This window comes from Stegodyphus dumicola, chromosome 5, assembly GCF_044657685.1.
Source record: "Stegodyphus dumicola isolate Sdum_Otavi_A_Nest chromosome 5, ASM4465768v1".
NCBI lineage: Eukaryota > Metazoa > Arthropoda > Arachnida > Araneae > Eresidae > Stegodyphus > Stegodyphus dumicola.
In genome coordinates this window covers 32,589,016-32,614,756 of record NC_140772.1, presented here as the reverse complement: position 1 = coordinate 32,614,756, position 25,741 = coordinate 32,589,016, and positions in this window count along the sequence as shown.

The window sequence follows — 25,741 nt, the reverse complement described above, 5'->3', positions numbered from 1 at the left end:
ATACAAAGAATGCTTTACCCTACACCATACGATGTAAAATCTTTTTCATATAATAAAGTCTTACAGTAAGTCGATCGTTACAGTCTTACAGTGTGGTTACAGTAAGTCGATCGTTCGACTGGGACATACGTATCCCGCCATTAAATACGGCTGGACCATCCTTTGGCTTGAAAACCATTTGTCGAAGAAATCGAAGAAATCTCAAATGCTAAATTTACCTTATTTATGACAAATTTGCTCATCTGGATAGAAAACGGGATAACTTTTTTTTTTTTTTTTTTTTAAATTCGCAGTCAAAGGATTAACCTAAACTTTTAGAGATGATTACAATGAGATTTTCATTGCATTTCAATCATTTTGTGGATATTTACTCGTATTTAGAGGTTTAGTTCCATTACTCTGTGCTTCCCATAAGTGCAATTTACTTATATTTCTTTATCAATTCGTTTTTCTAATTAATTGGCAAATAATTTTAAGTTAAAATTTATTACAATGAATCTTCTCATGGCGACTATTTCTCTAAGATGGCTACCTCCGAAAGTGATCACAGGTGTGAAGAACATACATAAATATCGGTATTGAACGCTTATCAGGACTTGTATTTCTGCTTATAAACGTGTTATGCACTTCGCATAACTCAGAACGATTAGCCGTAGAGCGTTGAAATTTTGTGCATGGGATTTCTGTAACACTATATGTGCATCTCCCTTTTTAATTGCAATCGGCAGTACCAAAAGTATATACAGACCCGTCTTACCGCCTTAAGAGTCCTTAATCCGGTCTTTATTCTGGAAATCATTGGTCGGAATTATACGCTTCCAATTCAAAAGTGTTTTAAGTGACGAAAATATTCATGTTTGGGGAATTTCAAATTAAAAAAAAGAGAATATTTTGGACAAATAACGAATATAAATTTTAATGCTGTCTCCCGTTTCCTATATTTATATATGGGCAAGTTTATGCTCGTTATGAAAAAATAAAATTATAAGAAATTTGAGTCCAGTACGACAAAAATTGACTGGAATATTTAGTTTCAAAATTTGTAACTTTTGGTGTCATTTTCAACTTGCCTTGAGGGATCGGTTAATTTAGAATAATTCCAGGAAATAAATTTAAATAAAAATGAGCAAAAAATGTGTATAATTTAGTAGGCCGTAAAAGGAAGTCACGCGGTGACCACATCAGATTTTTTTTACCAAGGAAAAACATTTCAGATAATAAATAATTTTGTGATCATCTTAAACTAATACAGCGGTTAAAATGTTTTTCACTATTTACTTCAAATTTTATTTACTTTATTTATTAATTTATTATTTTTATTACTTCGCTTTTATTCTTTCAGCCCCTCGAATTTAATAGATTTGAAAAGTTAATAAACTTAATGTGGAAGTTGGTTAGTACTACTGTTTTGATCTTTACCAAAATATTTTCTCATTTTATTTTTATTACTAAGTTTCAAAAGTAAAGAATACTCCTTAATTTATGCCAATCACAAAAACATAAAATCTCATTTTCTAGGTTTATACCTGAGTTGCCGATTCATTTTTTACCTTGACATCATTATTTAACCTTTAAATACACTATGCGAAAAGGACGCAAACATTGCTAGCATTTTCCTAGCAATTAAAGTATGAATTATCCAAACCCTTCTCCGCTGTTAAAAGGATTCGTTAATTACATGAGCACAGAACCTGTTTTAAAAAAGGCGCTTCAAATTTTGACTGTTATATACGCTGGAACGTCTACCGACGCATGAAATCATTAAAGTTACGAAGGATAAAAGTGCAGTATATAATGTTGAAAGTGTCTTTCAAAATACGAGGCCCTTCTGAGAAATGCTTTAAGCGATTTCGTTCATAAAACGACAGCAGCTGCTGTCGACTTTTATTTGAATAGCTGCACGAAAAGCTAATTATGGGAAAAAATAACACACAGCTTATTTTCTCTCTGTAGCAAAGATTCTTTGAAAACATATGGCACATACATAGGCATTCAAGAATACCATGACATAAAATACCAGGGTGGTGGTGGACATAATGCATAGCTTTTTTTTTGTACCAAATGATACATAAATTCATAATTTCTGAACACGATATTTCGTATCAGAAATTATTACACGGACAATATTAAAATATTTTTTTAACTATGTTCGATATTTTTGAATGCGAGATTTTATTGGAAGTGTCTCCTTGGATCATATGTGAAGCTTCTGAGTAAGAGACTTTGTTGGAAAAGATTATTTGGAGCATATTTAATGTTTACTAATATCAGATTTTGTTGGAAATGTTTACTTAGATCACATTTATATTTTACGAATGCAGAATTTTGTTGAAACTGATTCGTTGGACCACTTATTTCAAAGAGTAGACTTCGTTGGAAATGATTTTATGGAGCACATTTAATGTTTATTAATATCATATTTTGTTGGAAATGTTTATTTAGATCGCATTTAAATTTTACGAATATAGAAATTTATTGGAACTGATTCTTCGGACCACGTATTTTAGAGTGTCAGACTTTGTTGGAAATGATCATATGAACCACATTTGATGTTTACTAATATCAGATTTTGTTGGAAAAGTTTATTTAGATCACGTTTAAATTTTACGAACATAGAATTTTATTGGAACTGATTCTTTGGACCAAGTGTTTTAGAATGTCAGACTTTGTTGGAATGAGAACTTAGATTATATTGATAATTTATTAATCTGAGACTTTATTGGAGTTACAGAAGACAACACAGAAATTAATTTTAAGCGAAAGTCAACTTCTATGTTGTAATTAACTTTCACAGAAAGTTATAACACTGTAACATAACATGTTACAGTATTATAACTGATTTACGTGTTATAACATTGTAACGTAGATAACTGATTACTTATCTGTATTATAAAATTGTAACGTAGATAACTGATTTACGTGTTCGCAGCAAAGAAGAGATTTAAATTTTAAGAATATATAATTTTATTGGAACTGATTCTCTGGACCACGTATTTTAGAGTGTCAGACTTTGTGGGAAATGATTATATGGACCACATTTGATGTTTACTAATATCAGATTTTGTTGGAAATGTTTATTTAGATCACGTTTAAATTTTACGAACATAGAATTTTATTGGAACTGATTCTCTGGACCACGTATTTTAGAATGTCAGACTTTGTTGGAATGAGAACTTGGATTATATTGATAATTTATTAATATAAGACTTTATTGGAAATGGCTATTTGAATCACACTTAAAGCTTTTGAGCGCAAGATTTTATTGGAAATGATTTTTTGGATCATATGTAAAATTTCTGAGTGCGAGAAATGATTATTGGGTTCACACTAAGTTTTATTAATACAACATTTAGTTGGAAATGAGTATTTGATTCATATTTAATGTTTCCAAATTCGATGGAAATTATTATTTGGATTAGTTTGGATGGTTTGATTTATAAACAGTGAACTCCTTTTAAGACAGCCACTCTCGGTTCCAGAAAATTTTGATCTTTTCTGGAAATGGTCACTTTAGAGAGGTCCCCCCTTTTCCCCCCCGCAGTGTACATTTATAATTAACCAAATAGTACCACGATGAAAAAAAAAAAAAAAAAAAAAAAAAACTGATGTGTACACTACATGACTTCCTTGTATTGGAATATTAAATTATACGCATTTTTTCTTGCATTTCATTTAAACTTATTGGATTGAATTAAATCTACTTCGCCGACAGCGCAAAAACCACAATAGAATAAATGCATTCTTTAAAATTCACTCTAGTAATTGTTTACCATAGCGACACTCTGGTGCTAGATTCACTTAACAGTATTAATAATTATATAACAGTTAACTTATATATTTCGTTCATATTATAACTCATAATGCACAAAATTTATATCATTTAAAGAAAAGAATTATCTAATCGTTGCCACATGTTCTATTCAAATACTATAATAAAGCTAGAATGATGTATAAAAGAAATTAAGCAAACAAAACAAAAAAAGAAACAGTTTTTCACAGACGATTGAGTATTTCTCATTCAATTAATTCAGTTCTCACTTCGCGAGAAGGCAAAAATACATAAATAACTCAAAATATCTATATTAAAAATTACGAAGTAAATTTCAAACACTTATTTCCTTGAAAAAGTTTCAGAAAGAATTAAGCATGATTTAATTGGCAATAATAAATGAATGCGTTATCTTTGTTGTTACGAAGCTAAGTTTCTCTAGATTGGCAACAAATCCACTAGTCTCCTGTTTCAAATGTAAACATCAACGGCCGCCATTAAAAAATGCTTAGCGGCAATTAAACAACTTTAAAATTGCTGATAATTCTAAAAATATTGCACACAGATTTACTAAAGGCATAAAATCCTTAACCGGAAGATAAAAACAACATAATTCAATCATTTTTAAAGCAAAAAATGTACAATTTACCAACATATAAGAGTAAAGAAACTGAGATCACTGAGCCGGGTAACAGAGTGGATATATATATAAATATATTTATATACGTTTGGTGCTGCCGATTGCAACCAAAATACGAGGTGCACATCTACAGGTTATAGCAGTCCTATATACAAAATTTCGACGTTCTGAGGCTACTCGTTTTTGAGTTATTCGAGATACGTACGTACGTACATACGTTCGTACAGATGCCAGGAAAAATTCTCTTCAGAATTAATTTTAAAGCAGTTTTATAGTTTTTTTTTTTTTTTGAAGGAAAAGAGTAGTTTATTCGGTCCTTACGTACAGATATCACGCAAAAACATCGTTAAATTGCATTCGATAGCGGTCAAAATGGATATTTTCGTTGAAATATGCTGCCTGAAACTTTTCGCGATTACAATACTTCCTTTTTACTTCGTACAAGGAAATAATAATTTAGAGGCAATGTTTTGAATTAGATGGGAAATGCGTTTTACCACGCACTACTTCCATACACTATAATTAAACAGTACTTTCAAAAGCTGAATATTTGTTTAGCCCTAAAGACGTAAGAAAACCTTTCAACGTCTGAAAATTAAAACTATAGTACTAGATTATTACATTAATTATCACTTCAGAGACCATAAACAGAAAACGTCTTAACGAATGCTTACGAATCAGAGACAATTTAGTATATACCAGTAAAAAACCATAAACTTTCACCGTTATTTCAGAATAAAAAAAGCTTTATTCAATTCTTTTAATAGCAAAAGATGAAAATCACGTTTGATGAAAATAATTTTAAGACCTTCTTTCCGCAATTCGTGTATACTTATTCAAAAATACTCTTTACGGCAAATGGAGGAAACTAATCATGATTATTAGAAATGAAGAACTACAGAAACATTTTTTTGTCATACATATTCTGCTGCTAAATCAAAATATCCATTAAGAAGGTGTAGGATACATTAGGCACAAAAATTACACGCAGAACAAATTACCGTTATGGTGTATTTTCTAAAGCTGTTTTTACAGAAAGAAGAATTTTTCGCATGGGTGGAATACATTATTTGAGCTAATAAATTATTAAATGAATTTTTTTTGAAGTCATTGAGGTTTTAGCTTAAGTTAATTAGCCACAGGATTATCAAACTACACCAAACGATCGCATTTCGAATGGAAATGATCCTTGTCGCATAATTCAGTGATAGTTACTAATTCAATGGAATTCGTTATCACGTTCCTGCATTTTAAATTTTCCTGTATTTTATAAGTATGTATTTTATAAGGAACGGGGGACGTGGGCACTATGCCTCTACCATACGGTTAATTAGTATAGCACCACGTCCACCATGATCTAGAGAAACCTTAAGACAACACTAATTCAAATACGTGAGTACATTATTGAAAATGAATGATTGATTACAAACAATTGTGGTATACCTTGGCAGTACAATTGTTGCATTTGTGTAAATAACAAGTTACGATAAAGACAAAGATGTAGTGACAGTGTAACACAATTCCTGTATTTTATGTAATAACTGCGAGGTGCAAAAATTTTGGTTATTTAGACTTTAAGATCCACATGTGCAAACAATTTTTTTTTTGTCTGTTGTTGATGGCCCACCAGCGGCCCAGCTGTAAAGTCACTGAATACTGGTAGTTCGGCCCGGTATTTGAATCCCGGAGAACGGGCTGGTTGCATGGGCGTTTTCGTGCTTTTCCTCATGCATAACGCATTTACGAGACAATTTTCCCTAGAAAGTCCTCTGAGAAGGAATCGCATCCCTTTGGCAGGCAACTCTCGAGAGCTTTGCTATATTCAAATAAACCAAACCAAACCTGTTGCTTCTGTCGATATCGACATTTGATCCTTGTGTATCATTCGTAATTGTAAGTCATCTTCCTACACACATTTCAGAAGAGTGGGAAAAGTTCTACATCTAAATATTTATCTGAACATATTTAAGTATACCTCATCCTTTCTTCAGAATCTTCAAACTGAGTTGAAACAACGGATAAATCTTGAATGCATTCATCTTTAACATCACTACAAGGTTTATTTTCACGTATTATATTATCTACTAAAACTAGAAACTAGAAACTTGGATACAGAAACGACGCGCCCGTGGCTTTATACGTTGACATTTGTGTGTACCAGTGTTTGATTGGCACAATGCGAATTTTATATCGCTGATCTTAGTGGCTCTGCATACGACACCAACTTGTAATGTCGATGTTTGTCTGCAGCTTTGCACACGACACCAGTATGGTGACACAGGTGTTTATCCGCCCTTTTGCACACTACACGAACGTGGTGACTCCAACATTTCTTCGCTAAGTTTACACATGAAACGAATGTGGTGCAATTGTTAAACTGCATTTTTTTTGCCATTCGTCACTTCAACTAATAAATATTTCTGAGATTTGAACGTAGCTAATGTACGCTGGCAGTCATCTTTCGCTAACTATCATACCACTGAAGCGGCTAGTAAATAAGGTAGAAACAAAAGAAAGGTTCAGAAAGGAAGAAACAATTCCTTTTCTTACCAGCATGCTACAGGTAAAAGGGCGACGAAATGTACCTAATTGACAGTCTCTTTTCAATAACACCATTCAGATGCGAAAGGTGTACCTAGGTTTCCTGTGTGTTGATTCTAGGAAAGATCGATGAATATTTAAACGGGATAAGAACCGCAGCAGGTTACGCAAGTTCGTGGTTTTACATACTGTACGCCTGTCATTCGACAGGTTACGGTATGGCACGCCTACAATTTATGCAAGCACTGGCTGGTTGCATTCATTTTTTTTTAGGCTTAAGCAATGAAAGTAAATGATGTGTTCCATCGGGTACACGGGTGTGCCGTGAATAAAGAATTAGGCAACACGCACTTTTAGTGACAATATCCACAAATAATTTATTTTATTTTAGTTACAGTGAACACAGGAAAACTGTGAATTCATAGCTTTCGAAAATGTATATACAATCCTCCTTTACCTTTGTCCACAATTCTGGGTGATTCTGGTCTTCTCTAGAGGTGGTTGCTTGGGAGAACACGTCTACTGAGGATGCTCAATACGTTAAATTACGTTCTCAGGAATGTTAAGCATTTCAGAGGGGGTTCGTCTTACGGCGGAGGGTGCTGTGAGTGTCTCTGGAAATTCAATGTATCATTTTTAGACATGGTAACGCTTCCGTGAAGGAATTTAACTGCAGTTATTCTATGCATTTTAAGTTTTTTTTTTCTCTTTGATTTTGGTGTCATTATTTATAAAATATCAGATAACAGTCAAAAACTATTGTAGAGATTTAGATTTTCGAAGCAAGAAACATTAAAAAAATCACTTGTAACATTGCCGGAATCGGGATTCGAACCACTGATCTTCACACTGTTAGCTGGACAAGTTAGCCAGCTTCTTATACCACAAGAACAGGGAAAAAGGGAAAAAAAACCTAGTCGTTCTAAACCGGGTGTCGACATATTATTCTATACCAAATTTTAGTTGCTGCAGAAACTATTAGAATTTTTGAAGCTAGGAAACACGACAAATCAACAGTACCATCTTCGACATTCAAATCAAGGATATTCGAACTGTTAGTTCGACGTACTGACCACAAATACAACAATAGCATGGGCGAGAGAATGAGATAATTTCTTACAAGATAATACATTAAAGGACTGAGATACAGTCAGGAAAATCCAGACCTTTGTACACTCTGGCTTTTCTGGGAAGAGGCGAAACTATCACAGTTAGTAGGTTTTTTTTATATTTTAACGAATAAAACTACGGAAATAGTGCCTAGGAGTTCGAAGGAAAGGGGTTTGGTAGGGAAGCCAGGAAGAATTTTTTACCTTGGGCTCGAGATTACCTTAATCGGACTTTAGGGATAGCTGGCAAGATATTGTACAACTGCATAATTCCTTGTTAGAAGAAATTTTCTATATTTTTCTGATGCGACGACTACTAAAGATCTGCCCATGCGTTTTCTGTATTTATTCAGTATGTAACTATCAAAGAGGAAAAGCAAAAATACGTCTAGCGTTAAATATACACGTAATTAAGATACCTTATTAATTAATTTGAAAGCCCGGTGGCGAAGTGGCTATCGCAGCGCGCAGCTGCACCACAGGTTCCGGAGTTCGATCCCCGGGCTGAGTAAGGTTGACTTAGCCTTTCATCCCTTGAACGGTCGATAAAATGAGTACCAAGTTCGCTTGGGGACTAAACACTGGGGGTCCTGCGACAAGCTGACCACTCGCCCAGGACATATGCTGATGCACTCCGGACCCCAAGGCCAAAAAAGCACATTTCGGGGCACTGCAGGCCGTGGTCCACTAGGGCTGTTTCGCCACTGAATTTAGTTTGTATGAATTAATATATTTATTCGAAAGATTAGTTATTCAACTTCTTTCACACAATCATCGCTATTATCGATTATCTCTTTTATTTAGACAGTAGATTCTTTGTTAGCAATACTTGTGACAAAGATGATGACATCCATTGAAGACTTACGAAACAATTTAATTCTAGTCCATGCAGTTTTCGCATTCTGGAGGACAAATCCAAAAAATAGTGTCTTATGATCTAACACAAAAGTGAGGTTCCCTTTATGTTAAGGCACATCTCAGTTCTGGTACTATGGGATTTCAGGCTACCTGCAAAACATTGCTCCTATTAGTGTCAGAAATAAGATGATGGCGCTAGAATGGAACTAATGCATCTAATTTTGAGGGTGGTAGTGATACTGAAAAGGAATAAGCAGCAGTGGAGATAATTTTCATTGGTGGTGATACTGAAAAGGGATAAGCAGCAGTGGAGAAAAGGGATAAGCAGTAGTGTCAGAAATAAGATGATGCCATTAGAATGGAACTAATGCATCTAATTTTGGGGGGTAGTAGTGATACTGAAAACGGATAAGCAGCAGTGGAGATCATAAGTTTTTCTCAGCAATAAACTGAAAAATCAAATGGACAGAAACCACATGAATCTCTCCGAACTTCCCCGACATGAACGATGGCTGTCCATTTGACAAATGGATGTATTAAACACTTACGCCAAAAGATAGCACATGGAAGAATGCGATAAGTTCATGTAAGTTAACACATTGACTGGCGTGGGAGTCAACGGTGACTGGCACTCAACTTGGATATACTGATAATTGTTTGAATAATACCATTGTTACTATAATGGTTTGAAGAATAATAAATCGAAAAAATGATCCTCGGGGGTCACCGGTGACCACCACCACATACCATTGTTATTATAATGATTTGAAGAATAATAAATTGCAAAAATGATCTACATACAGCGCCTCAGGGATTACCAGTGACTCCCACCATGAAAAATGCATTAAACACGATTAGATTAAGTCACCTTATGTTTTGAAGATGATATTTCAACATAAAATGTTGAATAAAAAATTCATCTTGGCGCCATGGGCAAACCACATAAAACGCGCGCGGCAGTTAACATGTTAAGTCCTGAAGCAGTTGGAAAGGGTATCTAAGTTGTTATACGAAATTACTAGTACTGTTGGACTTTTGCATGTATAGTTCGACTTGTACCACTAAACGTCTCCAAAGGTACACAAACATTTTTTCAATGCTTTGTTTCTTGTAGTTCTAAAAATACTTCCCTTTTTCCTGACAAGGAAATCGAGGAGTACACAGGAAGCAGGAAGGACCACTATCACGTAATAGAGCAGCACTTGGAATGTTTTGAAGCCCATTTCATTTCCTGGGGGGTATTTCCACGGCCTCAATATAAATGCAAATGGTTGGAAAACGAAGTGCGCCGGGATCAACAATGCAGAGTGTGCGAAGTCAGCGGTGGGAGAACGAACCAGGCAGAAACGTAACTGGGTCCACAAAAATAACGGACGTGGGCAAACTATTCAAATGAACCCGTTACGGAGTCGTTAACGTCCCACGGGCCGCATATTGTGGATCGAATAACATTTTTCTCGAGCTCGGTAGGATCCAATTGCGGATCTGAGTGGAATCGAAATGACGTGAGTGGGGCATAGGGAATATCGACGAAAGAGAGATGAGAGAAGGGAGAGGTGATAAATATTCTGGAGAAGAAAATCTCCCGTGACACTTTTATTGCATTTGCGGATAAATGTAAAATGAACGCACAAAAGGTAAAAAGGCACAGGTAAGAGGTACGGGAAGCAAGAAGATGACGTTTTATTGAAATCGATGGGCATTTTCCATCCCTTGGATGGGAATAAATTTAATTAAAATAAATAGCAAGGGAATTTACTAATTCCTCTCGGTAGCAGCAACGGCAGGAAATAAACTAAAAAATATGACATAACTAGAATAAGATGAAAATAGAGCAAGGAAAACGTCTTCCAAAATATTTTATTTTTCGATCACTCTATTTTTTTATTAGCTCTTCTAAAATATATTTGAACATTGTAGATGATTACACATTTGTTATGTTATACCAGTGGATCTTGAACACTCGTATCAACAAAAGTGCACACACATGCAACTTGGTATAACGCATGCATAGGATCAACACTAAACAGAATCGACACTGCAAAGGATTGACAAGGCGTTGAATAGGTATCAGCACAAGAACAACACCGGCATAAGAAGGATATAATGCTGCAGAAGATTGGTGCATATTTGTCACCTGCACATAGTCGCAAAATCGACATTGCGTTGGGTCGACATTAGCATACTACCGACGCGTAGGATCCACACAGATGGTACGACTGTCACTGCATCAAATCGAAACTGGCGTAAGCTTCACACGGCATGCGATCGAAACAACCATAAAATGGCATGGCTTGGGGTAAACACCTGCATACAACAGAAACTGGCGTAGAGTAGGCAAAGTTTATAATCAGCGAAAAGAAGAGGAAACTAATAATATAAAATATAAGAGGAAACTAATAACCAAAAAGGAAAGGGTTTATTTAAAATTATTGTTAGCTATTTGTTTAAATTATGGGCGACAACTAACTGTCAAAAAAAGGTGTGTTTCTTCCCTGTCTCTTAAACTCTTTTTTTTTAAACCTATCCCGAGCACTAGCCATTTTTAGGCTTTCGCCACTACTAAGGCCAGTACTGGAGGAGACGAGTTAATAATGAAGGCACCTAACAGTCGGCCACTCTTACCTCCTATGAAGGGACAGACATTTAACATCCTTGGCTTTTCCGCGATTCGAACCCGGGACATTCGGTACCGTATCCCGACCCTTAGGTCAGTCTCGGACCCAAAAGAGTCGGACATTCCATCAGCTCCTAAGAATATGGCAAGAACGTTGGGATCAAGCCTCCACAGGAAGACGTGTTTACAATCTCATTCCCAAGGTCAAGACAACAATCCAAACTAATAGCAATTACATAATGTATTTCCTCACTGGTTATGGGCCCTTTCCTTCATACCCCTGCCGCTTTGGCTTGAGAGAGAATGGTAACTGTGAATGTGGGGAGGAGGGTCATACAGATCATTTTGTGTCCTCCTGCTCACACACAGCACTTAACAGCCTCAAGCAAACAGGAGACAGATTCTGGCCAAATTGGTTCCAGAATCTACAAAGTAACAGAGTTGCCCAGCGGAAACTGAAAACAATAATTGACTACTGTACTAGCAATTACTCTTCTGACGCTGGAAGATAGTAGCCATAAAGTCTATATAAGCTAGTTCAATACAGCAACAGAGTATGTGATATGTATGTTCAATATGTAATTTTGTATTTATGCTGTGCCAGGTTCTCATACATAAAGTTCGTACTGTATCTCAATGCTGTAATGTATCTGTACATGTTTATATCTTTTATTTATGGTACCTAATTTATACCAAGGATCACTCGTACCTCAATGGCATGCTTCTTGTAAACTTTAACTATCATGATAACGTATATGTATGGGTGTATATATCAATATGAGTGAGAGTATGTATACTTTTATTTGTTTCGGAATATGTATGTATGTAAGTGTGTACTATATATCTGTATATGAGTTTGTATTTATATGTATATACATATATTTTGATTGTATTCTTCTTCAAGTGCCTTGTATGCACATGTATATATTTCTTTGTACATTGTTGTACTCTTCTTCAAGTGCCTTGTACGCACATGTATATATTTCTTTGTACATTGTCGTACTCTTCTTCAAGTGCCTTGTATGCATATGTATATCTCTTTTTTGCATTTTATAAATGTCGTCTGCTCAGCCGAGGCAGCTCAGGGCTGCGGCCTGGTAGCTAGTGGTTGACTCCCGCGGAGTTGGTAACCAATTCTGCATGGATATATCTATACCTGGCTCGGAAGCCAACTCAGCGGTTTACCTCCCCTAACCACCCCTAACCATATATCTATAAATCTATACCTGGGTCCTCTAACCATATATCTATACCTGGGTCGGAAGCCAACTCAGCGGTTTACCTTCCCTAACCAAACATCTATAAATCTATACCTGGGTCGGAAGCCAACTCAGCGGTTTACCTCCCCTAACCACCGTACCATCTTGGCGACCTGTCTCTTAAACTTTAACGGAAAGGGGGAAAAAGGAAAATTGAATTTTTTTCCAAAGCTTTTGTTAGTTTACTGGACACGCTCATAAGGCTTATGTTGCTTTTCTCACCAATGTAACTGTGATACAATTGTTCTTTTACTTTCCATTACAAAGTAACGGAAGTACTGTAATCGCGAAAGACTTCGGTTGTCAAATTTCAACGGAAATATTCATTTTGACCGTTCCCTAACACATTTTGACAATTTTTTGCATGACGTCTGTACGTAAGGAACTAATAAAGAACTCATTATTTTTAAACGGATTTTGAAATGCAATTTTGTATGCTGTCTGTAAGTACGTACGTATGCATTTCACATTATTCAAAAAACAATTAACCATAGAACATTGAAAATTTATATATGGCACTGTTATAATACATAGTTGTGCACCTCCCATTTTTATATCAAATGGTAGTACAAAAGTGTACATATACATATCTACCCTCCTTACGCTGTTTAAAAGGTTTTGGCTGGCCTTTATTTCGCAACCGTTCGTCATAGTCACATACTTCCAATTACAGAAACGTTTTAAATGACGAACATATTTATGTTTTGGCAAAGTCAAATTAAATAAGCAAAATAATAATTTTGAACGAATAACGAAATCTTTTGCGTGTGGTCTGCCGGTTCCTATACTTATATTTGAGGAAGTTTTACACTCGTCATGAAAAATTAAAAATACAAAAAAGTTTCAGTTCCGTACGACAAAAATTGACCTGGATGTTTATTTTCAAAATCTGCAGTTTTTTGTCATTTCCAACTTTACTTGAAGGATCGGTTAATTAAATTACAATAATTCGAGAAATTAAGCGAAGATTAGAAAAAAAAATGTGTATAATTAATTAAATAGGCCGTTCGAGGAAGATGTGGTGTCCATATCAGATTTTTCATAAGTATTTTTAAACAACACATTTACGTCAGCTTTTGTTAAAGAGAATTTTCACTTCCTTGTACGAAGTAAAAAGGAAATATTGTAATCGCGAAAAATTTCGGGTATCATACTTCAACGAAAATATCTTTTTTCTCCGCTATCGAATGCAATTAATCGGTTTTTTTACATGACATGTGTACGTAAGAACAGAAGAAAGGACTATTTTTCTCCAAAAAAATTATAAAACTGATTTAAAAGGAATTCTGAAGAGATTTTTTTTCGTGACGTCTGTACGTACGTATGCATGTATGTATCTCGCATAACTCAAAAGTGAGTAGTCTCAGAACGTTGAAATTTTGTATATAGGACTGCTATAACATGTAGGTGTTCACCTCCCATTTTGGTTGAAATCGGCAGCACCAAAATTATATAAATATAATATAATCAATTAATCAATATTGTTTAGGAAATAAATTATTATTAACTTACTTTGCAGCAATTGCGCAAGTTGTAGTAACTTGTTTTCTCATTAAACGCATTTAAGATCATACCAAATTTGATATGTATATATACAGTGGATGGACAAAAATATGGAAACACCTTGTGAAATGCATGTTTGAAAAGAAAGATTGATTTTAATAAAATATGTAGGTGGCGCTGGCGTTTTTGACTACTGACGCCACCTATACAATTTCGTAAATGTGCTAAACAGTTCAGTTGTTGTCGGAGTACTGTTATGTGAGGTTGTCATTGCATTATGTCAGAGTTAACAGACTTCGAACGTGGGTAAATTGTTGGAGCACGTATGGTAGGTGCTTCCGTAAGCAAGGTAGCCGAGGTGTTTAGTGTTTCAAGAGGTACTGTATCGAAGATTTATTCCGCATATTTGAAAATCGGAAAAACATTATCTGCTAAATCACAGCGCGGACGAAAGTGTGTCCTGAGTGATCGTGACAGACGATCATTAAGGGCAATTGTGACGAAAATAAGAAGACCACAGCTGCAAAACTTACTGCTGAAATGAATGTTGTGTTACCGAACCCTGCGAGTACCAAAACAATTAGAAGGGAGCTTCATAAACAGGGAATTGCTGGCCGTGCTGCAATTGAGAAGCCACTCATCAGTGATGCTAATGCCCGTAACAGAAAAAGGTAGTGTTTAAGTCATAAAGCCTGGACTATAAAGCAGTGGAAACGAGTAATATGGTCTGACGAGTCTTCTTTCGCATTGTTTCCCACTTCTGGCCGAGTTTACGTCTGGACCATTTCAAGCCTATAACACAGACTGCTTGTTGCCAAGAGTGAAACATGGCGGGGGTTCTGTTATGGTTTGGGCAGCCATATCGTGGTTCTCTGCTAGCCCCATGATAACTGTGTCAGGGCACATGACTGCCGAGAATTATGTGAATATTTTGGCCGATCAAGTTCATCCCATGGTACAAACTTTGTTCCCCGATGGTGATGGTGTCTTCCAAGACGACAAAGCCCCTGTTCACGCAGCTCACATTGTCCAGGACTGGTTTTCTGAGCACGAGAATGAGTTGTCCCATCTCCCCTGGCCACCATAGTCACCAGACCTGAATATTATCGAACCTTTGTGGTCTACATTGGAACGGAAAGTGCGTTATCGTTATCCACCGCCAACATCGTTATCTGAACTTGCCACCGTTTTGCAGGAAGAATGGTATAATATTCCCTTGGCAAACATACAGGAACTGTATTTATCCATTCCGAGAAGACTGCAAGCTGTTTTGGATGCCAACGGGTTTCCTACACCATATTAAGCAAAGAAACATGTTTTTTTAAAGGTGTTTCCATATTTTTGTCCAACCCCTGTATATATATATCCACTCTGTCACTCGGCTCAGTGAGCTGTTTCTTTATCCTTATATGTTTGTAAATTGTGCATTTTTTGCTTTAAAAATGATTGAATTACGTTGTTCTTATCTTCCGGTTAAGATTTTTATGCCTTTAGTTAAACCTGTATACATTAATTGTAGATTATCAACAATTTAAAAGTTTTTGAAGTGCGCTAAGCCTAATTTTTTGTTCACGATAGCCGCCATATTTGTTTACATTTGAAACTAGCAGAATGGTGGATCCGTTGACAATCTAGAGAAACTAAGCTTCGCAACAACAAAGTAACGTCTTCTTTTATTATTGCGAATTAAATTATGCTTAATTCATTCTGGAATTATCAGTTAATTTATTAGCTTGCTTTCACGTAGAATCTGTAATTTTAATTGTAATTTTTTTTTAATTGTTATAACTGTATTTGGTGTTTTATGTTTTTCTATATCTTTCAATTTTTAATGAAAATACTTTGAATTTTCACGTATTTTTGTCTTGCCGCGAAGTGAGAACTGAATGAATTAGTAGCGCATGCGCATTAGGAAAGCGGCGCTGAATCGTCTGTGAAAAAGTGTTTCTTTTTTTATCTGTTTAATTTCTTTTATACATCGTTTTAGATTTCTTGTAGTATTTGAATAGAATTTGAGGTAATTCTTCAGATGATATAATTTTTGTGCACTCTTGAGTTATAAAATGAATGAGATGTAATGCTGTTAAGGTAACCTAGCGCCGAAGTGTCGCTATGGTAAATAAATATAGCGAACTTTAAAGAGTGCATTTATTCTATTTTGGTTTATGTGCTATCGACGAAGTAGATTTAATTCAAAATTCGTTAGCTGTTAATTCAATATGTTTAAGCGAAATGCAGGAAAATTGCATATAATTTAATATTCCGCACAAGCACGTCATGTGGTGTACACATCAGACTTTTTAAAATGCTAAATGGTTAATAAACAAATGAAATCTCACACATAAATCCGAGATCCAATAACAAATTTAATCCTCTTTCTGAGATACATACGTCACATCATGTCTAGATTCCATGAAAGATATTTTATAATGCTTTGTTACTACAGATTGAAAGCAAAACTGAGTAAAAAAGAGAGAAAAAGAAGAGGGGGGAAGGGTTAGAATTATAGGGTCAAAAAGTCAACTTTTCCTTTTTATTTATTTATTTTGGGCGACTTTCATAATAAAACAACCAGCCTGCAGACAGAGATTTCGTGATCGCTTTTTCTGATACGTCCTCAGAGAGAGCGGTCGAATATCACGTGACAACCATAAACTCGTAAAAAGAAGCAATTTCGCGAAGGGTTAAAAAAAAAAAAAGATTCCGCCTGACACCACCCGAGGTCGCGACAATCGGGAAACTGGCGGATTTTCATTTCACGCGAGAACTGGAAGACGCGATTTTATTTATCTCTTTCCACAACCCCGAACTGAAAAAGTTAGTTGCTATCTTTTACGATTATTCCTTTTGGCTCGTCACCCCATTGTGTGGGGGGCCACGGATTACTAGCTTCTTCAGAGCAAAGAAGAAGAAAGGACTAATACCCCATAAATAAAGATTAAAATATCTTCCCCCTTACAGCCTTTGTTTTCGAAATTGTTTTTTTTTTTTTTTTTTTTTTCCCTTTTGGACTGTCATAAAAATATGCTGTATTATTACTTATATATCTCTACTCGAAAGGCATACCGTGTGTGGTGGTAAGTGTGTCACAGTGTCGGCTTATCCTGCCTTGACATTTTATGAAGAGGATATATATTTTTTCTTCTTTCTTTTTCTTTTTTTCGAACCTTTTTGGCTGTTATTGCTTTCTGTTCGGATTTCGCATTCTTGTGTGACAGCCTAAGCCTTATTTGAAGATAATGTCCCCCCCTTTTCCTCGTCCAACTGGAGAAGAAATTCTACCCGTCAGGTAGGATGAGACATCCTGCGCAGAAATGCAAGTGGATCCATGGGGGTGGTGGAATTCCCACATTCTTTTGAGTTATTATTATTATTATTACTTCCTTCACAGAAGAAAGATTTCTGTCATTGTGATAGCCGCTTTATTTTTAAAGATACTGCTTATTATGTCGCAGGAAATTTCCCTCTGTAGAAAAAGTCCATGCAAAACCTTGTGGCAATTACTTCTAAATTTTACTAACAGTTAAGATAAAGTTGAACAGCGTCCCATCTACCCTTAGATATATTCTTACCTGCATTTTATTTAAAATTCTTTCCTCGTTTTTAATTAGAGATATATTTCTTCATTCCATCAATTCAGTTGTCATTTCACGAGAAGACAAAAACACGTAAAATCTCAAAACACCTTCATTAAAAACTGTAAAATACAGGAAAAAATATTTTTTACAATTAACTATGGACCTTATACGCAAAAGCAAGCAATTCGGCCAGCGGGCGCGGAGACCGAATTTTCGGTGCACAAAATCGAAAGTTTACTTTATAAGGTATTTCTCCCGCCTTCTTGGCATGCCTTCGTGGTGTGGTGGTCTGCACGCTGGCCGCGTATTCCGGAGGTCAGCGGTTTAATTCCCGACGAAGGCGTTGCTAATTTTTCATCCTTCCTGCTTCCAAAAAACCTAATGTCTCTACAGTGGTGCCCGAAATAAAACGGTGGTGGATGATGATTCTCCACAACCAGGATTTGGCGATTGGGTCTAAAAAAACACCAGTCGCCCTTTAAAAGGGGGAGTATATAAGGTATTTCTCCCGCCTTCTTAGCATGCCTTCGTGGTGTGGTGGTCTGCACGCTGGGTCTACAACTTTTGGCACCACTCGGCGAAAAATACTGAAGTTGGGGCACAAACTGACTTGATTCACTATTCTACTAAAAATTATAGTTTCAAATGTGAACAAATGGCGGCCTCGTTAAGTTTAGTACCACTTAAACAACAACTTTTAAATTGTTGATAATTCTGCAGCTATTGCATGAAGATTAACTAAAGGTTTGAAAACGTTAACCGGAACATAAGACCAACCGGAACACAAGAACAATCACTTTTAAAGCAAAAATACACAATTTACCAACATATAATAATAATAATAATAATAAAAAAATTGAATTGACTGAGCCGGGTAACATAATATGAATATGTTATGCGCGGCGATTGAAACCCAAAAGGAAGCTGCAAATTTAATGTTATAATAATCCCATATACCTTCTGAAGCTAATCGTTTGAATGGAAACCGTTGCTGCAAGAAAATCTTTCTGTCGAAGCCCATCGGAAACAGACCTCGGGGTAACAGACCCCCTCTAAGGTGTTTTGATTGTTTCGAAAAAGATCTTAATATTTTATAGGTTAAAAAGCTGGAAAACAGTTCCCAACAGTAGAGATGGCTGGAGAAGACTTCTCGAGAAGGCCATGGCCCATCCAGGGCTGTCGAGCCATTGAAGAAGAAGAGAAGAAGAAGCTAATCGTTTTTGAGTTATGCGAGACAATATATACGTACATACGTACGTACAGATGTCACGGGGGAAAAAAAAAACTCTTGTGCTCCATTAAATTCATTTTACAATCCGATTAAAAAAAAAAAAAAAGTCCGTTATTCTGTCCGTACGCCCAGATGTCCATGCAAAAACATCATTCAAATGGATTTGATAGCGGTCAAAATCGATATTTTCGTTGACATATAATAAGCGAAATTTTTCGCGGTTAAAATTCCATAATCGGGGTGAGCGCCAAGCTTGGCGAGAATTTTTTATTTGGCGAGATTTTAATTTGGTTGTGGTTTCCGGCTGTATGTTTTCTTGTGGCAAACCTAGAGCTTTATTTCGGTAACTGTAAGAGCGCGAATTTAGTGTAGCCAGATTTTTTTTTTAAATTTAATTTTGAAATACTGTGTTTGTTTTTAAAAGTTTTACTGTTTAATATTATTGTTATATAATTTGCAGAAGGTTAAGCTGTTGGTGGTGGGAGAATGCTAGATTTCATATGACATGAAGTTTATAATTTATGAATGTTTTCAGTTAGTTAATTTTTTTTTTTTTTTAGTTTTGTTTCTTGCATGTGGCAATCGAAAGATGTGGAATATTTAAAGCTTTAAACGAAAGTTGTTTAGTGTGTTGAATTCCACGACGATAGTAACTTGAATATTTTTGTTAGTTTATGATGCTGAATACGCATAATTTGCTATTCTGTTTACGTTTAAGACTGACTTCGCAGTGCTCTGATCTGATAAGTGTATACATTTATTTACTCAATAATTATTTACAAGAATTGTTCATTTTACTATCTTATGATGAATTACATATATATAGGACTATGCTTTTACTTGCAAAGCTGTTGGACTTTGTTTTACTCATCTAGTATTTTATCATCTCATTTTAATATTCTGTTTACATAAAATAACGGCGTTTCACTACTGCAAAACTTAAAAGTTACTAATCTGTTTACGTTTAAAAATCACATTTTAGTGCTTTCATTTAGTGCGCCTAAAAAATTCGCGAAATTTTGAAGGCCAAAATAGTTTGGCGCCAACTTACCCCGCTTATGGAATTTTAGCCTTTTTCGCGATTTTAGTATTTTCTTTACTTCGTAAAGAAAGTAGTAAAAAGAAAGAAGTAAAAAATAAAGCAAAAGTGAAAGAAGCAGCAGCAGGAGAAACTAACACAATCTGGAGAAATGAAAAATTATTATTATTATAGCAAAAAATTAGAAAAGTTTGTCATTTTAATATTTTCGCAAGCAGATGTAAGACTTATTTATCGGATTGGTAGAAGAAATTTGTTCAGATCTTCCATCTGCAACTGAAGGCAATGATATATCACAGCTCATTAATTAGGGATTTTCTGCAAGTTTTTTCCTCTTCACCTTTAATCCGGTGTCATTCCACGGCAAAACTTATTACAGCAAAGAATAGTGAGAAACGAATTGCTAATTAGGGAGATGAATAATTTTAATTAGTTCTTTTACTATTTCCTTGATCGAAGAACTTGCACTTTTTCCACTTTGGTAAAATTTAACGATACACCTTGTCATAAATTCCCTAACTTGTAACTTTTTCCTTTTGTCAATTGAATCTTTGATCATTCCCTCTGCAGATGCTAATTGCAAGAACTTATATTAATAACATTTAGCGAACACTACACGCAAACAAAACAAGCACGTAAACCAGCAAAGAAATAAAACATGGGGGATAAATAATTGAATGAGAAAATATCGATACTTGCCTCTTATCATATACGTCATCAAATAATGGGATAAACTGATAAAAATTTCCTCTGTGCTTACCTAAAAATAAAAAGAAAAGGAAAAATAATCAATTTCAGTTCGCTTAGATCTTGTTACATGATTGACTTTAGGGCAATTTCGAGAAAGCCTCCCAAAGAAGGTTTATAGGATAAATTTATTTGTTATAAGGAGGTACAATTAACGAGAAGAGTTTCTGACGAAGTTACAATCGATTAGATTATCGTGAGGAAAAATATTTCCTGAGGTATTTAAAAAATTTGCAGTATTGCCTTATATTGCAAATTAATAATCATACGAATTACATACATATCAATCACACATATTAAGAAGATGAGAAATATTATTAATGAAATGAAGATATAAAGTATCGCAAAGAAGTGACCTGCCAATTAGGTCAGAAATGCGATATTTTTATTTGAAATGCAAATTAAAAATTTATAGAATAAATTAATGAAATAACAATAAAGCTGATCATTAGAAATTCTATTTAGCAGCGGCCTTGTAGATAAGCACATGGAACATCTATAATTTGATATTGAATCAAATCTCAGCAAATAGGCTATCTATGTATAACGTGTATACGAGCTAGTTTGCCTTAGAAAGTTCCTCCACGAAAGCCTCCCTCTCATTAGACATACAGACCTCGAGTGCTTTACCAAATAATAATGCTTAAATAAACGATTGCAGTTGCTTTAATGAATATAAACTCGAAAATGTTACAAAAGGTGTGGCAAAATTAGACTGCGTCGCATAACAAGAAAAATACACATCGAGCATTTACAGTTTTATGAATAAATTTGAAAGACTTTTATTTAATTTCATATATGCAGCATTTCCATTTGCGTTACTTTACGAAATACATGAAAGCGAGTCATTTCTAACAAATTATGAATTTTATTTTCGCATCACGCACATGAGATTGATCTTCCTTTGAGGTAATGTTAAAGATGGTGAACACCGATGTTCAATAAAAAAAGTAACTAACTGGTTTCATGGTTTCTTTCAACTTAAAATTTAAAAGAAAAAAAAAAAAATCTGAAATGTTTCAGATTTTAAATTACGTCCAAAGGGGCGTTTTTTAACATTTTGTGTGTTACCTTTCTTTATTAAATATCATGTTCCTCGCACTTAAACCATAAGATCCAGTGCAACAGCAATATCGCAAAATAGTTTTTAAACGAGCATATCTTTAGAATTTCCGATACGGAGACTCACGCGCTGGAGATAAAAATGTTTTTTCTGCACAACGTTGCCATTGCTCGCTTTGAAATCCTTGAGTTTGTTAATCAAAAATTCGTCAAAGTTTTAAAAAATAGGAAATCGATCATAAAACAAATTTCAAATTTCAAATTTGGTCTTCCACATGCTCATATTCGTTGGAGGATTACGTTATTCAAAATTCGATGACTCTATGTACCGTTATTTTATGACAATGTGAGAAATATACATACATTTATGCAGATTTTCATTATTTAATTTCTTCAAATATAATGCAGGACTCTAACATTTTGTGGCAACAGTTTGAAAAGTGAACCGACATTTATGAGTACGACGCAAAATGCCAAAACGAAACTAATAGTCCTTCGGGATTCAAATCCCTTTGGACTAATAAATAATACATATTGTCTGAACATGATTTTTTAATTTTCAGTTGAACTGATCAATATGACTTCCAAAACTGTTACTTAACAAACAAACGAACAATCAAAAATACAATCAATCAATATATAAAAATCTGAAAGGTTCCAACTTTAACTATCACCCAGAAGGATTTGTTAAGGTTTTTTACACTTTTGTTGAGTTCGCAGTCAACCAGTCTGCTGTTGCATTCACTCATGCTAACCCATTTCGTTTTGTCTTTTTAGCTTTATTATTAAGCACCATTTTCTTCGCATTTACGCCATGTATGCAATTCAACAGCAATATTACAAAAATTTTAAACGCAGCATATATTTAGAATTCCCGATTGCAGATATAAGTATATCCTAATTTTATAACAGTTAACATGTTAAAGTTCCTTTTCTGTCTTTTAGCTTCAGCTTACAATTCCTTATCAAAATGAGTTTTTAGAATCGCGTTAAATACAAATGAGAAGGAGAGAGTATTTAAGTCAAAGTTCATTGACTTCGGCAGAGAGAATTAGATTTCATGAATAGCGTGCTTTTGCCTTTTCGCTACGTCTTTCTCAGCTGTTACTACGCTCGGCCATATTACGCGCCCTTGATACTTTTCGCTAGCTAATTTAATATTAGGGGCCAACTAGTTTAGAATTTGTGTTAGCTTCGGCTAAATCTCTTTAGTTAGTTATTAGTTAAGATCTTATTTCTTACATTTTAAAGTTCAAGTCTCAGTGGAGGCTTTGTTGTACGTCCTGAGAAAGGGACCACCTGTACATCTTTATTTTGAGCAATAAAAGGGTAATTAACCCTTCTTGAGTCTACGCTTCTGTTTTTGGATTTAAGCGATTATTCGCTTAGTAGTTTCTTAGGTTCCTCAATACTAAGTTAATAGATAAAAGACAGGACCCATACACAGTGTTCAGTTTGGCATATATTGCTCTATTTCTTCAAACTTTTCTTAATTTATCATATCAATGTTCAGTTTTCTTAGTAAAAAGCAAAACTTTCTTTTTTTGTCTTTTTGTTATTACCTTTTTTTGTGTTCTTTATTTATTAAATATATTCTTCAACTTACGTTGCACAAAATTTAATTCAACAGCAAAATCACAAAATATTTAAAAGCAGCCTATCTTTCTTTCAGACAGACAATCTCGCACGCTGGAGAGGTAAATCTTTTCTTCCGCACGGTGTTGACACAGCTCGCTTTCCATTCGTTGAGTCTGTTCCAAAATTCGCGGAAGTTTTACAAAGTATGAAATATAAAATACAACATTCGGGCTTCTAGATGTTCCAAAATTCGCGGAAGTTTTACAAAGTATGAAATATAAAATACAAAATTCGGGCTTCTAGATAATCCAAAATTCGCGGAAGTTTTACAAAGTATAAAATATAAAATACAAAATTCGGTCTCCTAGATGTTCCAAAATTCGCGGAAGTTTTACAAAATATGAAATATAAAATACAAAATTCGGGCGTCTAGATGTTCTAAAATTCGCGGAAGTTTTACAAAGTATGAAATATAAAATACAAAACTCGGGCTTTTAGATGTTCCAAAATTCGCGGAAGTTTTACAAAGTATGAAATATAAAATACAAAATTCGGGCTTCTAGATGTTCCAAAATTCGCGGAAGTTTTACAAAGTATGAAATATAAAATACAAAATTCAGGCTTCTAGATGTTCCAAAATTCGCGGAAGTTTTACAAAGTATGAAATATAAAATACAAAATTCGGGCTTCTAGATGTTCCAAAATTCGCGGAAGTTTTACAAAGTATGAAATATAAAATTCAAAAACCGGGCTTCTAGATGTTCGGGTGGAGGACTATGCTATTCAGAATTTCATGGCTTTAGGCACCGTCGTTTTTTTCACAGTGGTAGGAACATACATATATACATGCAGATTCTTCATTATTTAATTTCTTTGAAAATAATGCCGGGGAATAATATTTGGTAGCAACAATTTGAGAAATGATTTCTCGTTTGCAGTGAAACAATGCAAAATCCTATTTCGAGACTAATAGCCACTTTTGGGCTAAAAAACAGATACATTCAAGTTCGTACGGCAAACACAAAAATAGCATTAAACTTTCAACCATTGAACCACAGGTCCACAAGATTCATAAAAAAGCAAATGTGTGAAAATATTTCAGAAAAAATATTATTTAGAGCAAAAAAACAGATTATGACTAAAACAGCCTTCCTTACCCTATCAAGAACCAAATACTGCTGAAAAGCTCTTTCCTTCCGACAATGTTTGTAAACTCTCGAAGACCTTGCAAAGTAATAAAAATTTAATTCCGTTTTCATTCCTGAATTTGAGTTGCGGAGAAGTTCGCTATTCTTACTCATTTTCCCCCTCACTTTATTGCATTTACACGCAGTTTCTGCAGTAACTGAGTTTTCTTTACATGCTTTCAAATTCATGAGATCATTCTCGGCAACGCAATTAAGATGAATATCCAGTAACTATCCCGCATTTCAAAAGACGCAGTTCCAAATGCTTTTCGCAGCTCGTCATAAATATTCTTGGGCGAATTCTCAATGCATAATGGATACCTCGATAGACTATAATGCAATTATTAAAGGCAAAGTCGGTGAGCCATTAAAAGCGAATTGTATGTCGTAAACTGGTTTAAATGAGCCAAACTCTGATTAAGGAAAAGGAATAATAGAAGCATTGTTACGGAAGGTAAAGAAATTAAACGCGAACAATGAAATTAGCCATTGCTTTTATTTGGAAATGAAAGAGGAGAGTTTTATATTGTACTGAAGGAAAATATATAGCATAAATAAATTGCAAGTATAATGACCCAACTATGCTGATTTTTAGCTCTTTTGACTCCTACGGCACATATATGCGTCCAGCAAAAACCATCGGTGTAGACTATGGTCGCATCCATGCGTTCGGCGGAAGCTTTGGCTGTTCACTGCTGTCTCATGTGTATGTTTGGAAATTATTTCTATCATATATGTTCAACATTCGCAGAAAGTTCATACCTCCGTTCGTTGCTTAGCAACGAGGAAAAAAAATGATATCTCATTTATTCAGTCGTTCTGCGCGCTCACGCCAAGAACTTCAACTTGGAGCAATTAATAGTCAAAGGGTTAAAAAGGCTTCCCTAAGGGCAGATAAAATCGCTGAGCGTTGGTAGTTCGACTCCGTTCAAATCAGGGCTTAATTTCTAAGGTTAGAAGTGCCGGAACCCCATGGAAGGCCGTCAGCAAAGAGGAACGAGAGTAAATAAATAAATAAAATGA